This window comes from Balaenoptera borealis (assembly GCF_965194805.1).
Source record: "Balaenoptera borealis genome assembly, chromosome: 5".
Taxonomy (NCBI): Eukaryota; Metazoa; Chordata; class Mammalia; order Artiodactyla; family Balaenopteridae; genus Balaenoptera; species Balaenoptera borealis.
This window is the reverse complement of record NC_138862.1, coordinates 9,547,184-9,566,474: the sequence shown is the minus strand read 5'-3', so window position 1 is coordinate 9,566,474 and position 19,291 is coordinate 9,547,184. Positions and strand designations below refer to the sequence as shown.

The 19,291-nt window shown below is 43.6% G+C and overlaps 1 protein-coding gene across 47 annotated transcripts in view; it reads right to left on the bottom strand.

The window, feature by feature from the left end:
- SETD4 (SET domain containing 4) overlaps positions 1-19,291 on the bottom strand; it is a 472,148-nt gene that overhangs the window by 425,597 nt on the left and 27,260 nt on the right. For 44 of the 47 annotated variants that reach the window (XR_014245464.1, XR_014245465.1, XR_014245488.1 and 41 more), the window contains one exon: positions 4,303-4,524. The exons of the other annotated variants lie outside the window; for them this stretch is intronic. The gene's annotated coding sequence lies outside the window, so the exon portion shown is untranslated. The remainder of the gene's footprint in view (positions 1-4,302; positions 4,525-19,291) is intronic. 47 annotated transcript variants of the gene reach the window in all.

The following is a 19,291-nucleotide window of genomic DNA, read 5'->3' as shown; positions in this document are numbered from 1 at the left end:
TAGTTTTTGAGATCATCACATGGCTGCTTTATTTAACATGTGGATAAATGTATTTATAAAAGTCACCCAAAAAAGCACTGTGTCATTTGCCTTATTTCCCTGCAAGATTTTTGTGTATTTTCCAAAAATCTGAGTCCACTCATGGGATGTGTCGTTATATCAGATGTATGTATATCTATACAGCCTGGATGTGAATGTCATCCATTATATGTGTGGTGGGTTGAAGGGTGTTGAAAGGGATCAGAATATGCCACCCCAAAATACGCCACTTTGGCATAAGGACTCTTTTGCACTGAAGGCAACTGAGACACAGCAGATGCAGAAGGAACTCTCTGCCCTCCTCCTTTGTGCCTAAAATCAGGGCATAAACTTCCATTTGTAAAGGTGTCCTCCCCCGTCCCCCATACCAGGAAGAGGAGAACAACTCTCAATCCCCAGAGATTCCTATCACTGGAGATTGCCAACTTGGTCTGCATAACAAACCTTACTAAATAACCCTTATCTTCCATTAGTTTCCCCAAACATTCACCTTCCCACAATTTACCCTCCCCCCAGAAGTACAAACCCCTTTTCCTTTGTCTAGTCTTTTCTCTACAGTATATCACCTTTTAAAAAAAATGACATAAAAGCTCTGAAACCTAACTACATTTTGGAGTTTTCATTTCTCTTCTGTGTGGTCCTTATGTTAGGGAGAACACTGACTGAAACCGCCCGCCCTGGCCAGGCAAAGACAGCAACAATTTGCATGAGTTATTTTATGACAGGAGATCCTAATGAGGAACACGGAACTAACAAGCCAACACGAACCGGAAGAATACGGGAAAGGTCAAAAGAAGAGAGGAGATGCCAGTCCATATGTCCTACCAACCTCCCAGAATCCTTCTCACTGGAATCCATCTTGGCTGAGCGGTTGCGTGTGCCATCAGAAAGGACCCTGAGTCAGAATGATTGGCCAGAGACAACCCAGAAACTAATCCCATCACCATAAAACCTGAGACTTCGAGCCACGTGGCAGAGCAATCCTCCTAGGTTCCCTTACCCTGCTGTTCTCCTCCTGGGCGCCCCTTCCCAACAAAGTCTCTTGCCTCGTCAGCACGTGTGTCTCCTCAGACAATTCGTTTCCAAGTGTTAGACAAGAGCCCATTCTCGGGCCCTGGAAGGGGTCCCCCTTCCTGCAACACTTATATGCAGGCAAAGTAAATCTTTCTCCTGTTGGTCTGTCTATTGCCAGTTAATTTGCAAGCCTCAGACACTGAACCTAAGAGAGTAGAGGAAACGTTTTTCCCTCCTCTACTGTGTCCTCACCGCCCCCTCATAAGAAAGGTCCAAGTCCTAAGTGCCAGTACCTATGAATATGACCTTATTTGGGAATAGGGTTTTTATAGATGTAATTATGTGAAGGATCTCAAGATGAGATCACCCTAGATTAACCAGGTGTACCCTCAATCCAATGCCAAGTCCTTTTAATGGAAAAGAAGCAGAAGCAGAAGCAGATACACAGAGAGACACAGGGAGGTGATGTTGGCCCTAGCGGCAGAGATTAAGGTGATGCTGCTACAAGCCAGGGAACCCCAACGATTGCCAGCAACCGCAGAAGCAAGGAGAGAGACCTGGAACAGATTCTGCCCTAGAGCCTCCAGAAGGAACCAACTCTGCTGACACCTTGATTTCAGACTTCCAGCCTCCAGGACTCCTTCCTTCCTCTAGGACTTCCGACTTCCAGCCTCCAGGACTCCTTCCTTCCTCCAGGACTTCCGACTTCCAGCCTCTAGGACTCCTTCCTTCCAGGACTTCAGACTTCCAGCCTCCAGGACTCCTTCCTTCCTCCAGGACTTCTGACTGCCAGTCTCCAATATTCTTTATTGAGAGAATAAAATTCTATTGTTTTTAAGCCACCAAGTTTGTGGTAATTTGTTACAGCAGCCGCAGGAAACTAAAACATATGTGTTGGGGCAAGAAAAAAAAAAAAAGTGTTGCCACAGCGCAGATCATACTTGCTCTAGGTTTTAAGGGAGGGAAAGAACAGGACCTCATTATTGTTAGTCCAGGCCCTGGGAGGAGAGCAGATGTGTTAGGGCCAAAAGAGCCTGTCTGCGGTTGGAGCACGCCCAGTGTGATACCGAATACCAGGTACCAAATACCTGGTAAAGTGAGTGCAAGACACCAGGTAAAGAACTAAGCCTTGTTCAAAACCAGTTACCAGGAGACGGAACTCTCCAACAGAACCACCAAAGAAAGTACATATTTGATTAGATCTAGAGCAGGAGTCAGCAAACTTTTTCTGTAAAGGGTCAGATAGTAAATATTTTCAGCTTTGTGAGCCATCTGGTCTCTGTCACAACTACTCAACTCCGCTGTTGTAAACTCTGCCATAGACAATCGGTAAACAAAGAGATCCAGCTGTGTTACAATAAAACTTCTTTAACATACTCCTGGGTATATACCCAAAGAAAGTGAAAGGAGATGTTCAAACAGATACTTTCATATCCAAGTTCACAGCAGTGTTACACACAAGAGCCAAGAGGTAGAAACATCCCAAGTGTCCATCAACTGATTAATAGATAAACAAAATATGGTATATACAGACAGCAGAATATTATTCAGCCATAAAAAAGAAGGAAATCCTGTCACATACTACGACATGGAGGAACCTTAAGGACACGATGCTGAGTGAAATAAGCCAGACACAAAAGGACAAATACTGCTTGATTCTACTTACATGAGGTATCTAAAGGAGTCGAACTCTTAGAAACAAAAGTAGCATGGTGGTTCCAGAGGCAGAGGGGAGAGGGTGAAGGGGAGGTGTTATTCAATGGATATAGAGTTTCAGGTCTGCAAGATGAAAACGTTCTAGAAATCTGTTGCACAACACTAAATACAGTTAACACTATTGACCGTACATTTTAAAATGGTTAAGATGGTAAATTTTATGTTATGTTTTTACCACAATAAAAACAAAGCAATGACGCAAGGTGAGTTAAGTTCTGAAGATCTAATGTGTAACACTGTGACCACAGCTAACAGTATTGTATGTGTTCTTCAAATTTGCTAAGAGGGTAGACCTTAAGTGTCCCCACCACTAAAAAAAAAAACAGAATAATTTTAATTTTAATTTCAAAAAAGATGGTAACTGGGCTTCCCTGGTGGCGCAGTGGTTGAGAATCCGCCTGCCAATGCAGAGGACACGGGTTCGAGCCCTGGTCTGGGAAGATCCCACATGCCGCAGAGCAACTAGGCCCATGAGCCACAATTACTGAACCTGCGCGTCTGGAGCCTGTGCTCTGCAACAAGAGAGGCCGCGATAGTGAGAGGCCCGCGCACCGCGATGAAGAGTGGCCCCCACTTGCCGCAACTAGAGAAAGCCCTTGCACAGAAAAGAAGACCCAACACAGCCATAAATAAATAAAAATTTAAAAATTTAAAAATTTTTAAAAAAAAGATGGTAACTACGTGAGGTGATGGATATGTTAATTAGCTTGATTGTGGTGATTCTTTCATAATGTATGTCAAATCATCAAGTTGTACACCTTAAACACATACAACGTTTAATTGTCAATTATACCTCAATTAAGCAGGGGGGAGCAATGAAGTACTGACACATGCTATAACAGATGAACCTCAAAAACATTATGTCGACTGAAATAAGCCAGACACAAAAAGACAAATGTTATATGATTCCACTTCTATGAAATATCTAGAATAGAAAATTACAGAGACATAAAGTAGATGAAAGGTTACCAGGTGCAGGGGGGGGCGGGAGGGAATGGGGACTTATTGTTTAATGGGTACGGAATTTCTGTTGGGGTGATCGAAAAAGTTTGGAAATAGATAATGGTGATGGTCACACAACATTGTACTCAATGTCACTGAATTATACACTTAAAAATGGTTAAATGGCAAATTTTATTATGTTACACCTATTTTACCACAATTTTTTAGAAGTCTGCATTTAGAAAAAAAATTTTTATTTACAAAAATAGGGGCTGGCTGACCCCTGATCCAGAGTTTTCTGTAAAATGTGTTCTTCAGTCTAACACTCTCCCAACTGTAATATGTGTTCTATAGCATGTGTGTGTTATGACTCCAGAATTATCCCCGTGTCGCAGATTCGAGGTGGGAAGCTCTGGGGTCCTCGTCATTGGTCTGTGCCATTTCCTCATAGGTACACACTTATACACATGTGGAACATGGAGAAAGGCAAATTTATGTTGGGTTGTGTGACCTTAAAAAGCCTCCAAACTATGTCATTTACACTCTGCTGTGTACCTAAGAGGGCCTGTCTGATACAGTATGAAGACTTACGGGTTGGGAGACCTGTCACCATTCACTTCCTGGCCCTCAGGTGCATCGTTTCTGCTCTCTGGGACTCAGTTTGATCAGACGATTCTCATTTGCTGGTTACATGATGTCTTGCACCAGAGAAGCACGTAGCCTCCAATGCAGCCCGCGTGAGAGGGCATCCCAGCATCCCAAGGATGGCCGCCACCATCCTTAGTCGTATTTTTATCCAGAAGAATAAACATCCTAGTAGAAGGAGACATGAAATGCGAAGCTTGAAGTCATAATTCAATGTACAAGAACCCGCAAACCGGTGCAGGTTTATTAGATGGCTAATAAAAATAAATCATGGTCATGTCTTTAAAATGACTTCTCATGTGTTGTGGTTACTTCTCGGCATACTGTAAATTAGCTGTGAAGGGCTACTTCCTGCCGGGATTTTTTTTGTCCCTCAAATATAAAGGGTTATAAGGCTAAAGAATGCAGACACGCATCATGTCTGCAGAAATCGTAAAAAAAGATCAAATGTAATATTTTCTTTCAACATGGACAACGGCTTTGAGATTTTCCATTCAGGCAGCCTTGAACACAGCCTCCAGCATTTGCCAATTACTCCTGACAAATACCATTTGGGCCTGAGTGATGTTGTAAGTGAAATAAAACAGTGGGAGGAAAAAAACCAGAGCATGATAAAAGGCATTTTTTTTGGTCTGCTGAGAACTTACTGTAAGTTATACATTCACAGGGGAAGGCCTCGCTTCCTGCCAGTGACAGGCCCCATGTGATCCAGAGTTCTAAGGTGACTTTTGTTTGACAGTAATAGGAAGAGAAGACAAAACTCAGTTTTCATGTCCCTTAAAAGGGAGTCAGCTCTTTTTTTCCCCTCACAAAGAAAAATATGTCTATAAACAAAGGAAAGGACACCAGGCACGGCCCCCACCCCATTCTGCATAATATGAGCTAATGGGTGAGAACAATGCCGTGAAATCAACCTGGCCAGAATGCCCTGGGCTGCCAGCACCTCCGACTGGCTGGGATCTGAGCTTGGAGCATGTCAGAACCTGCAGGGAACCCAGGCCACAAGAAAGAAAAGGCACAGCCAGCACTCAGAGTGTAGCTGTCTGATCCTTCCCACGCCCCATCTCTCCCGAAATCTCCTCCGCTCCTGAGGTCCTTCTGTCCCAGAACCCATGGGTGGCCTCAGATAAGCAAAGACCAAATCCATCCCCAGCACCACCACTGCCTCATTCTTCAAGGCTCCAAGGAAAACTCATCCCTCCACTCAACCTTAGTGCTGTAGGGAATCAGAAAGCAGCTCATGGAAATGGCCAGAGAGAAGCTGTAGGTGTATGAAGACTCCTTTATACTCCTAAGTTAACACCATGGCCCGGTCTGGAAGTCCCTGGACTCTTCCACTCGAGGCCCACCAGCCCCCATGCATTTGCAGTGGCTCAGTGAATTCAGAACCACACCGCTGCACGGGGATCTATTTTTTCCCCGTGAATGTGAACCTCAGAAACGGATGTTAGGGAGACTGGGGTTCCACGGCTGACTGCTCAACAGCCGCAGCAAGGCGTGTGCGTAAGGAGCTGGGTGCCTTCCGTCGGGCCACCTCCCCTGGCACTTCCGAGGAATGTGGGAACAGCCGTCCCCCAAAGTCAAAGGGGCAAAACTATGATAATTGCCAAGGATCTGGCCTCGCGGGTCCTCCCAGCAGAGCCCCAGGGCCCGGCGAACAGCGCCCTCATGTCAAGGATGGGCGTCCCCCAACTGCGCCAGATGGCTTGCTGATGGCCAGACCGACTGGTCCAGGAGACTGGGAATTCTCTACCACAGTGGCTTGGACCTCAGAGCCAGCCACACTTCTGCGGCACTGCTTCTCTAGCTCCCAGTAGGTTCCGGGCAGGGCCTGAGACTCTGCATTTCTCACAAGCTCCTGGTACTGTTGATTCTGTTGGTCTCCAGACCAGCTTTTAAGGAGCAGGGTTCTAGGGCAAACCACCCCAATAAAACATGCTGACAGTGCTTCGTTAGCTTCCTGAGGGACATTTTCAGTGGCAGTGGCCTCCCCCCTAGACTCCTGCCACTAGCAAACTATAAAAGGAAGATGATGAATTCTAACAGTTGCTCACTGCCAATATTTTGCTCCTACTGGTATCAGAAACACTGCCTTGTAAATAAAGACACAGAATGTTTCCTTTTTCATACAATTTCTGCTGATGCCTGTGTCCATGTGCGCCATGGCTCCCAACGTGGGCTACGGTGTGGTCCCCTGGCCTGAATATTAAACCACAACAATCACAAAGAGCTCATTATCCCAACGTGAATACTCTGAAGCAGGATCTGTTTCCCAAACAGCCAACCACCGCCAGTAAGGCAACTCCAATCAGAGAAACTGTCATCTGTAGTTTACTCCTCCAAATAAGAGGAAAAACTTCAATACCACAGTAAGGGCCTCATCCAGGTCTTGCTAGCACGCTCTAGATTAAATGCCCAAGAGAAAACAAACACCCACTCAAGACAAGGCTGGGATGTGTATAAATAGCAAGAGGGGTGGAAGGAGAAGAGAGTGAGAAGGGAGAAACCGTGATCAGAGCTCCCCTGATCTGCAAGTTGAATTCATCTTGATGGGAGGACAGATCACAGAGGCACTGGGGAAGTCCAGCGGACCAAAGAGATCGTTTCAAATGAGGCCCCCCCAACACTGTGCAGTCACTAGGTGATGTGTGCTGGGTCACGTCACTGCCCCAGCCGTGTGGGATCTGGAGCCTGTCAGTCACCTGTAGACAGAGCAGTCCAAGGACACCCTGGTGTCGTTTTCACTCTACTTTGAAGCTCTGTCCTCAGATCAAACGCACGCCTCTAACAACAGACAGGCAGCCCTCCCGTTGGTTGGGGAGAAGTGGCTCCTTTCCAGCTCTCCACCAAATGAACCACTCTCTAATTCTAGAAGCATCTGGCAGAAGAGGAGTCGAAGAGTAGCCCCCTTTTCTTTGTATGGGTGTTCACTTTAAACTCCAAAGCGACCCTTGCTCTTTTTGCCTGTAAGTCAGGACCTGTCTCCCTGCTCCCAGTGATGATAGAAATTAAAACCTGCTACCCGGTGTGAAAAATTAATTAAAACCTGCTACCTGGTGTGAAAAATTCTGGCCAGGTCCCTTCTCTGGCAGCCATCACCTTGAACTATTGTTTATCTGTCTGCGTTTCTCACCCAAGGAGATCCAACGGCCCACAAGAGAATATGAACTCTGCATTTTATCCCAGTAGCAACACATAGAGTTCTTTTTTGCCTTGTCTGAATCCTAACATCTGAAAAAAAAAAAAAGACACTCCCTGTTGCCTGATTTTGACAGTAGCCTCAAGGACCTGAGTCAGCATCCTCAGCCCAGCGGTCTTCTTGCGCCATCCAGTGTTCAAAGATGGAAGTGTCTCAAGCTCACTGCAAAGTCCCACAGATTCAGAGATCCATTTCATATTTTTCAGGCATCAACCATAACACTTGGGACACTCACAGATACAGCTTGTTTTTAAAGCAGACTTGTGAAAAGAACTAAAAAGTACTGAGCCCCCTGTTGTGGTCTGGCCACTCATATTTCACTGTCCTGGCTGAACTGAATGTTAAAGCATTTGTGCTTTGGATTAATCTGTACTCAGCATGGATTGGTACTATTTTAGAAATTATTTAGGCAGCATAAACTTGTTCAGTGGTACAGCAACTGGCATTCTCTCTCCTGCCTCCCAAAACTATTGTTAACTGTAGGCTTGAAAATCCAGAATGTTCCAGCTGGGAGAAGTTAAAGGAGCTTGTTCCTATAGCCCAGAGACTCAGAAAGGAAACTTTGGTGAAGAGCAAAGTCACCTGAGAGCTTTAGGACCCCCAGGATGTTGGCACACCGCAGACCAATTAAATCAGACCCTCGGGATGGGACTCCGGCCTCTGCAGTTTTTAAAGCTCTGCATAGGAGAGGGAGGTGACATCAGCAAGGTGGAGGGCTAGGAGGTCCCAATGTTCATCACCTCACAAAAACAATAAACAACTGCAAACCAACAAAAATAGCTCAGGGAAAGCTCTGGAATACAATGAAGAAGCATCAAAAATCCCGCAGAGCTCAAAAACCGAGGATGGCCATGTAAAAAAGTACAGGAGGCATTTTACCTGTGTTACCCCATCCTCAAGTCAAGAGCGTCTGAGTGCCAGGGAGATCACCCCCAGAGGAATTCCACCTCCTGGAGAAAAGGAAAGCAGAAGCCCAGCAAGCCTCACCACTGTGTAGGTCTGCAGCCTTTGCTACTGAGGTCTCCCCCAGTCTACACCAACGCTGATCCCAGCTGACGGAGCTGCCCGGAGGGCCCACAACCATGTCCCCTCCCTAGGGCTGGAGCTGTCACTGTCCTCAGAGGCCCCAGGCACTGCTGTGCCCCACTCTCTGGGATCAGGACCTCACAGCGCATCACCGTATACATGATGGGAGCCACGGCTGCCCGGAGCCCTGCTCTCAGTGTCAGGTCACAGCTTTGTGCCACCACTTCCGGGGCAGCCTCTGCTGCCCTGAGCCCCACCCTCTGGGTCCCAGGTCACACTCTGACCAGTACCAGTACCACACTGTTACTGCCCTGAGCCTCACACCCAGCTCCCAGGTCGTGGCTCTGAATCACCACTGATGGGGCTGCCCTGAGCCCCAGCCCCACGACTCAGGCCACCACTCTGAACCATCATTGCCAAGCCACGCTATCAGTGCTCCCAGCCGGTCCCTCGGTCCCAGGTCAAAGCTCTCAACTGTCATTGCCAGAGGCACTGCCACTGCCCTGGGCCCTGCTCCCTGGATCCTAACACAAGGTTTTAACAAGCCACCACCAGGTAGGTGCTACTACCGTCCTACAACTGCCCCCTGGGGTCAAAGTTGGGACTTCAACCCACCATCTGCAGGCTGTGCTGCTACTGCCCCCTGCCCCCTGGGGCCGAGGACCAAGCCATTGCTGCACCTTGTCACCCCAGGGTCTGTGCCACTGCTGCATCACCACCCCCTGGCAGCCAGAGTCACTGTGGTGAGACCCAGAGACCCAGACCTTGGTTCCACAGGCCATCTGTACACGCCAACACCTTAGACACAAGGGATGCTGCCTCAGCAAGTGGTCCCAGGACTCCAGCTACACTTCTACTGTTTGCCAGCACACCAGGCCACAGCCAAGAGGGATCCCATTGGCTAGAACTTCCTCCCATGGGAAAAGCAGAAGACCCCAGCAACCTTCACCTCCAAAGTTCCCAAAAGCCTTTGTTGCCACTCCCACCCATAGGACCTTCGCAGGCTTGGCCACAGAATATTCCAGCAGTCTGCACCTACGAGGACCTCAGCTGACAGAGCTGCATGGAGACTACGCTGCTGTGCCTTCCAAGAATGAAAGACACTGTATCCCACCAGGCTAGCACCCTTGCAGCCACATTTAGGTGAAAGTCTTTTCCCACTGAAGCCAGTCCAAAAAGTGAATGCACCCTCAAATGCACAGACATCAATGCAAAGCCATCAGAAACATGAAAAAGCAAGGAAACATGACACCACCAAAGGAACATAATGATTTTCCAGTAACCAATCCCAAAGAAATGGAGATCTGCGAGTCTATCAAAAAAAGATTTCAAAATAATTATTTTAGGAAGTTCAGCAAGATTTAGGAGAACACAACTTAACGAATTCAGGAAAACAATAAATGAACAAAATAAGCTCAACAAACAGACAGAAATCATTTTTTAAAAGAACCGAACAAACTCTGGAGCTGAAGACCACAGTGAATGGAATGAAAAAATGCAATAGAGCGCTGTTGAAGCTCTCAGGCAGAATAAAGAATCTGTGAACTTGGACTGGTGGTGCAGTGGTTAAGAATCCGCCTGCCAATGCAGGGGACATGGGTTCAATCCGTGGTCCAGGAAGATCCCACATGGCGCAGAGCAACTAAGCCCATGCACCACAACTACTGAGCCTGCGCTCTAGAGCCCACGAGCCACAACTACTGAGCCTGCGCGCTGCAACTACTGAAGGCCGCGAGCCTAGAGCCCGTGCTCCGCAACAAGAGAAGCCACGGCAGTGAGAAGCCTGCGCACCACAAAGAAGAGTAGCCCCCACTCTCCGCAACCAGAGAAAGCCCGCGCACAGCAACAAAGACCCAACGCAGCCAAAAATAAAATTTAAATACTAAAAAAAAAAAAAAAGAATCTGTGAACTTGAAGATAGATTTCTTGATATTATACAGACAGAGGAGAAAAAAATAGATTGAAAAAGACTGAAGAAAACTTATGTGAATTATGGGATACTATCAAACAAAACAAAACAAAACAAAAGAAGAGAGAGAGAAAAGGACAGAAACATACTTAAAGAAATCATAGCTGAAAAATTCCTAAATCTGGGGAGAGACACCGCCATCCAGGTACATAAAACCCAAAGGTCCATAAATAGATATAACCCAAAGAGATATTCACCAAGATACATTATAATTAACCTCTCAAGAATCAAAGACAAAGAGAAATTTTAAAACAGAAAGAGAAAAGAGACTCATCACATACAAGGGAATCCCAATAAGGCTATCAGCAAACTTCTCAGCAGAAACCTTGCAGGCCAGAAGAGGGGATGACACATTCAAAATGCTCAAGGAAAAAAACTATTCATCAAGAATACTTCAGCTAGAATAATTGTACTGCATTAATGAAGGAGAAATAAAGACTTTCCCAGAAAAACAAAAGCTGAGGGAATTTATCAGCACTAGACCTGCCTTACAAGAAATGCTAACAGGAGTTCTTCAAGCTGAAACAAAAAGACACTAATTAGTAACATGGAAGTATCAACTTCACTGGTAAAGGTATAGTAGAATTCAAAATACCCTAATACTGTAATGGTGGTGTGTAAGTCACTTTGAACTCTAGCATATAGGCTAAGAGACAAAAGTCTTAAAAATAATTACAGCTACAATATTTTGTTAATGGATACATAGTATAAAAAGTGGTAAATTGGGACATCAACAATATAAGTTGAGGGTGTGAGCAAGAAAATGTGTAGAACACTTTTATGCAACTGAAGTTAAGTTATAATCTTAACAGTTATAACAACAAGATGTATTATGAAAGCCTCATGGTAACCACAAAGCAAAAAGTATCTATTGTATAGATACATAAATGATAAAGACAAAAAGAATCAAAGCATACCACTATTAAAAAAATCAACTCACAAAGAAAGACAGCAAAAAAGGAAGAGAGGAACAAAGAAACTACAAAACAATTAGAAAGAAATTAATGAAATAGCAATAGTAAGTCTTTGCCTATCAATAACTACTCTAAATGTAAATGGTTTAAATTTTCTATTTAAAAGGCAAAAAGTAACTGAATGGATAAAAAAACAAAACCCAACTATATATACTGCTTAGAAGAGAGTCATGTAAGCTTTAAAGACACAGGCTGAAAGTGAAGATATTTTATGTAAATGGAAACCAAGAGAGCTGAGACAGCTATACCTATATCACACAATATAGACTTTAAGTCAAACATTGTAACAAAAGACAAAGAAGGTCATTATATTGTTATAATGATAAAGGGGTTAATTAATCAAGAGGATATAACAATTGGAAACATATACGCACCCAGTATTGAAGCACCTAAATATATTAAACAATTATTAATAAAGCTGAAGGCAAAAAATAGATAGCAATGCAATAATCGTGGGTGATTTCAATACCTCACCTTAAACAATGGGTAGGTCATCCAGAGAGAATCAATTTTAAAAATGGACTTGAAAGACACTTTCAATCAAATAGACCTAACAGACATGTAAAGAACATTCCATCCAACATTCTTCTCTAGCACACATGAAACATTCTCCAGGGTAAATCATGTTAGGTCACAAAACAAGTCTTAAGAAATTTAAGCAGACTGAAATCATATTGAGTATCTTTTCCAACCGCAGTGGTATGAGACTAGAAATCAGTAACGAGGAAAGCTGGAAACTTCACAAATACGTAGAAATTAAACAACACACTTCTGAACAACCAATAGGTCAAAGAAGGAATAAAAAAAAATCTAGAGACAAACAATAATAGAAACACAGCATACAAAAACTTATGCTAGGGGACACGGGTTCAAGCCTGGTCTGGGAAGATCCCACATGCCGCGGAGCAACTAGGCCCGTGAGCCACAATTACTGAGCCTGCGCGTCTGGAGCCTGTGCTCCACAACAAGAGAGGCCGCGATAGTGAGAGGCCCGCGCACCGCGATGAAGAGTGGCCCCCACTTGCCGCAGCTGGAGAAAGCCCTCGCACAGAAACGAAGACCCAATACAGCCATACATACATACATACATACATACATACATACATAAATACATAAATACATAAATAAATAAATAAATAAAATTAAAAAAAAAAAAAAAAACTTATGCGATGCAGCAAAAGTGGTTCTAAGAGGGAAGTTTATACCAATGAATGCCTACATTAAGAAAAAAGATCTCAAATAAACAACCTAACCTTACTCCTGAAGGAACTAGAAAAGGAAAAATAAACTAAGCCCAAAATTAGCATAAGGAATGAAATAAAAATTAGAATATAAATAAAGGAAATAGAGATGAGAAAGACAATAGAAAAAGATCAACAAAACTAAGAGTTGGTTTCTTGAAAAGATAAACAAAATTGACAAGCCTTTAGCTAGACTAAGAAAAAAAAACAGATTACTCAAATTAATAAAATTATAAATGAAAGAAGAGACACTATAACTGATACCACAGAAATTCAAAGGATCACAAGAGACTACCATGAACAACTATATGTTAATGAATTAATTTAGAAGAAACGGATAATTTCCTAGAAACACACAACTTACCAAGAATGAATCATGAAGTAATAGAAAGTATGAACAGACCAATAATGAGTAAGGAGATTAAATGGGTAATCAAAAATCTCCAACAAATAAAAGCCCAGATGACTTCACAGGCGAATTCCACCAAACATTTAAAGAAAAACTAATACCAATCCTTTTCAAACTCTTCTAAAAAACTGAAGGGGAAGGAAAACTTCCAAACTCATTTTACAAGACCAGCATTACCCAGATACCAAAGCCAGACAAGTACACTACAAGAAAAGAAAATCACAGGTCAATCATCAGAGGATGAACACAGATGCAAAAATCCTCACCAAGATACTAGCAAACTGATTTCAAGAACACATTGAAATGATCACAAACCATGATTAAGTGGGATTCATCCTTGGGATGCAAGGATAATTGAACATATGTAAATCAATAAGTGTGATACATCACATTAACAGAATGAAGGATAATAACCAAATGATCATTTCAATAGATGCAGAAAAAGCACTTGACAAAATTTAACATCCTTTCATGGTAAAAACTCTCAACAAATCAACTATAAAAGAAATGTTCCTCAGCATAATAAAGGCCATATATGAAAAGTCCACAGCTACATCATACTCAATGGTAAAATTTTAAAGCCTTTCCTCTAAGATCAGGAACAAGACAAGGATACCTACTCTCCCCATTTCTATTCAACATAGTACTGGAAGTCCTAGCCTTAGCAATTAAGCAAGAAAAAGAAATAAAAGGCGTCCAACTCAGAAAGGAAGTAGCAAAATTATGTTTGCAGATGATATAATTTTAGACATAGATAACCCTAAAGATTCACCAAAAATCTGTTAGAACTAATAAATAAATTGCAGGATACAAAATCAACATCAGAAATCAGTTGCGTTTCTATACACTAATAACAAACTATCTGAAAGACAAATTAAGAATGCAATCTCATTTATAAAAGCATCAAAAACTATAAAATACTTAAGAATAAATTAACCAAGGATGTGAGAGACCTGTACTTAAAACTATAAGACATTGTTGAAACAGACTGAAGAAGACACAAATAAGTGTAAATATATTCCATGTTCATGGATTGGAAGAATTAATATTATGAAAATGTCCATACTACCCTAGTGTTCTAGAGATTCAGTGCAATCCCTATCAAAATTCTAATGGCATTTTTCACAGAAACAGAAAAATAAACTACCTTAAAATTTGTATGGAACCACAAAAGACCCTGAATAGCCACAGTAATCATGAGAAAGAAGAACAAAGTTGGAGGTATCATAGTTCCTGATTTCAGACTATATTACAAAGCTATAGTAATCAAAAAAGTATGGTACTGGCATAAAAACAGTCACATAGACCAGTGGAACAGAATAGAGAGCCCAGGCATAAATCCACACATATATGGTCAACTAATTTTTGAAAGGGTACCAAAAATCCACATTGGAGAAAGAATAATCTCTTCTAACAAATGGTGCGGAGAAAACCAGATATCTACATGCAAAAGAATGGACCGCTATCTTACACCACACACAAAAATTATCTCAAAATGGATCAAAGACTTAAACGTAAAACCTGAAACTGTAAAACTCCTGGAGGAAAACATAGGGAAAAAGATCTTTGACAGTGGTCTTGGCAATGACTTCTTAGATAAGGTATAAGTACAGGCGACAGAAGCTAAAACAAACAAGTGGAACTGTATCAAACTAAAGAGCTTCTACACAGCAATGGAAACAAGCAATAATTTTAAAAGTCAGCCTACAGGAAGGGAGAAAATATTCACAAATTGTGTATCTGAAAATATACAAAGAACTCATACAACTCAATAGCAAAAAAGCAAATAATCCAATTTAAAAACAGGCAAAGGACCTGAATAGACATTTTTCCAAAGAAGGCATACAAAAGTTATATGAGAAGGTGCTCAACATCACTAATCATCAGGGAAATGCAAATCAAAACCACCTCACACCTGCTAGGATGGCTATTATCAGAAAGACAAAAGATAACAAGTGTCAGTGTGGATGTGAAGAAAAGGGAACCCTTATACACTACTGATGGAAATGTAAACTGATACAGCCATTATAGAAAACAGTATGGCAGTTCCTCAAAAAAGTAAAAATTTAACTACTCTATGACCCAGCAATCCCATTCCTGGGTTATATCTGAAGGAACTGAAATCAGTATCTCAAAGAAATATCCATACACCCATGTTCACTGCAGCATTATTCACAATAGCCAAGATATGGAAACAACTTAAAATGTCCTTCAACAGATAAATGAATAAAGAAAATGTGGCACATATATAAAATGGAATATTACTCAAACATAAAAAAAGAATGAAATCCTGTCATTTGCAATGACATGGATGAATTTGGAGATAACCCAGATCGAGAAAGACAAATACTTATGATATCACTTATATGTGGAAATTTTTTAAAAATCCAATTTCATAGAAACAGAAAATAAAATTGTGGTTATCAGGGGTTGGAAGGAGGGGGAAATGTCAAGGGTATAAATTTTCAATTACCAGAAGAATAAGTTCTGAGGGTCTAATGCACAACGTGGTGACTAGTTAATAATATGGTACTGTGTACTTGAAAGTTGCTGAAAGGAAATCTTAAGCATTCCCACCACACACACACACACACACACACACACGCAGGCACACAATGAGTTAACTGTGTGAGATAATAGATGTGTTAATTATCTTGATCTTGGTAATCATTCTACAATGTGTATGTATCAATATATCAAATCATCATGTTGTGCATTTTAAATATATACAATTATATTTGTCAATTATTCCTCAATGAAGTTTTTTAAAAAGGCTCCACATGTGATTCCCTTGAATGGTTAAGGCTGCGAACCGCTGGTCCCACCTTCACTATCTGAGGCTCAGAAGCCAGTCACCCAGGACACTGAGTCCCAGAGACGACCTGAGAATCGAAGGTCTGTGCTGCCCATCTCCAACATGCTCTATACTTGACCTGCTTCCTCGATGACATCCTGAAACCCCCTCTCCTCTTAATCAGTTTAGAGTCTCCCTTTGTGAAAAGGTCAAAGTTAGAACAGCAATTACTTACTGCCCTAATAACTGCTTAGTAGATGCTTTGCAGTCCTGGGTTTTGCCTCACCTTCTGATTCTAGGCACCAGAAGGCGTCCAAATGCTTGTGCCAGAGCTGCAGAGCTGGACAGGGACCCTTGAGATCAACAGGGACCCTCACCCCAGGACAAATTCCTCCGGAATGGGAGAAGCCTGCCTGGCGGGACCATTCTCCCCTTCTTGCCCCTCTAATAACACCTGCTGCCCTTTATGGGATGTGGGTCTTCACGGTGAGTGGGAGAGGATGGAAAACTGAAATTCGACCATAAAAAGTCAGGCTGCAGGGAGAGGGCTTGGCCCGCAGGGACCTCCGGGCAGGCCTTCTTTCTCCTCAAAGCTCGGTGCTGCCGGTTCCTTGTGGCCAATGAGGTCGCCCATAATAACACAAAAATGAGACACAATAAAAACTGCTCTGAGGTGGCCCATCCCTACCCTGCACCCTAGGCTGCCCATCTTTGGAGGCAGAAACAGGTGTGGCTGACAGGTGATAGACTTGAACTCAGACACTCCTGGGGTCAAACCCCAACTGTATGGTGTGGGATAAGCCCCCTGACCCCTCTATGCCTCAGTTTCTTCACATCTAATAAAGACGTAATACGTGCATCTCAGAGCCACCGTGAGACCAGAGGAGGGGCTGAAATGAGGACAGAGGCCAAACCCGGGAAGGACTCAGCTCCAGTGCGTCCCTTCTCCAACCCTTCTCAGGCTGACACTACCGCTTCCCTTTCTCCTCCAACAGCCCCGCTCCCACTTTCTGATTCTTCCCTGGAAGAATACAGTTTGGGGAGTTCATTTGGGACAGTATCTGGATCTTACACTCTGGAAGGAGGATGCAAGAAAGCAGAAAGTCCGCTAGAAACGGCAAGAAAATGTGGGTTCTGATGCTAAGTCCATGGCCCAGAGCAAGCTTCTCACTGTCTGGGAGCTTCACCCACAAAATGAGGGGTCAGAGTGGATCACCCCGAAGACATCTCTCACCGCCACCCTCTGATGCTACACATATTCAGAGGCCCAGGGTCGGAGTCACACGATCGAGGGTCAGGTCTGTCTAACACTTCACCTTAAGAACCTGCAAAATGACAACTGAAGCCCTGGGACCAGGGACCAGGGACCAGGGACCAGGACTCAGGGTGAGGGCGCAGCCCCTCCTCTGGCATCTCTAGGTCAGTGGTTTGCAGACAGCGCGCCCTGAAATCACCTGGGGCCTCAACAAATACACATTCCCGGACCTACATCCCAGAGGCTGACTCAGTGGGTCTGGACTGGGCTCGCGCACCCTGGCTGCTTCTGATGCCAGGGTCAGGGGACCCCACCGTGACAAACGTGCTCCTAATAAAGGCTCCTCCTGCCTGCGATGGAGCGCAGCCTCACCGCCACCCTCACATCACTCCGCATTCCTTCTCTCCTCGGAGCCTGCTTCCTTTTCTCTAAAACGTGGCTAATAACACGCCCTCTCGGGGTCAATGTGAAGTCAGGTTCCCTGGGCCCTGAGTCTGCTCTTCCACGGACTCAGGCGTCTCTGCTTGTCAAGAGAAGGCCAGTGGTCAAGCCAGGAGGGAGCGTGCTTAAACAGCAGGACCGCAGATCCCAGCCCTCCAAATGCCCGTCCAAGGGCGACCACTCCAGCTCCACTTTGAGTCCACGTGGTCCTAAGCAGGTGAGGGCAGGTGCCCACCTAAGCCCGCCTGTGCTTCACAAACGCAGTCACAGCGGCACGAACTTTAGGAGAGTGGGGTATGGAGGTTGACCGAGGTTTGAATCCTAGCTGTGTGACCTCAGCAATAACTCTATCTTTCTGAACCTTTGTCTCCACATTTACAAAATCAGGAAAGTTATTACCGCACAGATCACTGTAAGAATTAAACGAGGTGATAAATGTCACGCGTGGGGCAGAGGACCTAACGCTGCCAGGCCTCTACCATCGTCATCAGACTGACAAACTCTAGCCCTGCCTGTGAAAAACTGTTAGCTGAGCATGAGAAGAGGGATAGAATTGAATTCCCTGGCGGTCCAGTGGTTAGGACCCTGCACTTTCACTGCCGAGGGCGCAGGTTCAATCCCTCGGCAGGGAACTAAGATCCCACAAGCCGCACAGTGGCGTGGCCAGAAACCAATTTAAAAAATTAAAAAAGAAGACGGATAGAATTCTCCAATAGGTACTAACCCTACTTTTTTTTAAAAAATAGCTTTACTGAAATATAACTCACAGGCCATACCATTCACCCACTTAAAGTATATAAATCAATGGGTTTTACTACATTCAGAGTTGTGCAACTATCACCACAATTTTAGAACGTTTTCATCAACGCAAAAAGAAACCCCCTACTCTTTGGCTGTCACCCTCCAATCCCTCTAGCACACTGCCCCACGCCACAGCACCTGCCTATCTACTTTCCATCTCTACAGATTGGTCTATTCTGGAAATTTCATGCAAATAAAATTCTATGTGGCCTTTTGTGACTGGATTCTTTCATTTAGCATAACGTTTTTAAGGTCCATCCATGTGGCATGTGTTGGTACTTCATTCCTTTCTATGGCCGAATGATATTCCATTTTATGGGAAGACCACATTTTGTTTATCTATCCATTCATCCACTGATGGACATCTGGGTTTGGGGCTGTTATGAATAATGCTGCTATGAATATTCATGCTCATGTTTTTGTGTGGACATATGTTTTCAATTCTCCTGGGTATGTACCTAAAGGGGGAATTGTTGGGTCATAAAGTAACTCTATGCTTATCAACCTCTTGAGCCACTGCCAAACTATTTTCCAAAGTAGCTACACCATCTTCCTTTCCCACCAGCAGTGTGTGGGGTTCCGATTTCTCCATATCCTCAACAACACGTGTTATTATCCACGTTTCTTATGATTACTGTGCTAGTGGGTGTGAAGCGGTAACCTTACATTTTTCTTAAATCTTACTATATTTCTGTGAGCAGGGTTTTTTTAATTTTACTCATAGCCTGATGTTAAAACTACATGGAACAGAAGGAAATTAAACAAGAAAATATCCCCTCAAGGAAAGGTTACAACAAAATGATGAAGACAGAGAAATGCCCTCTGC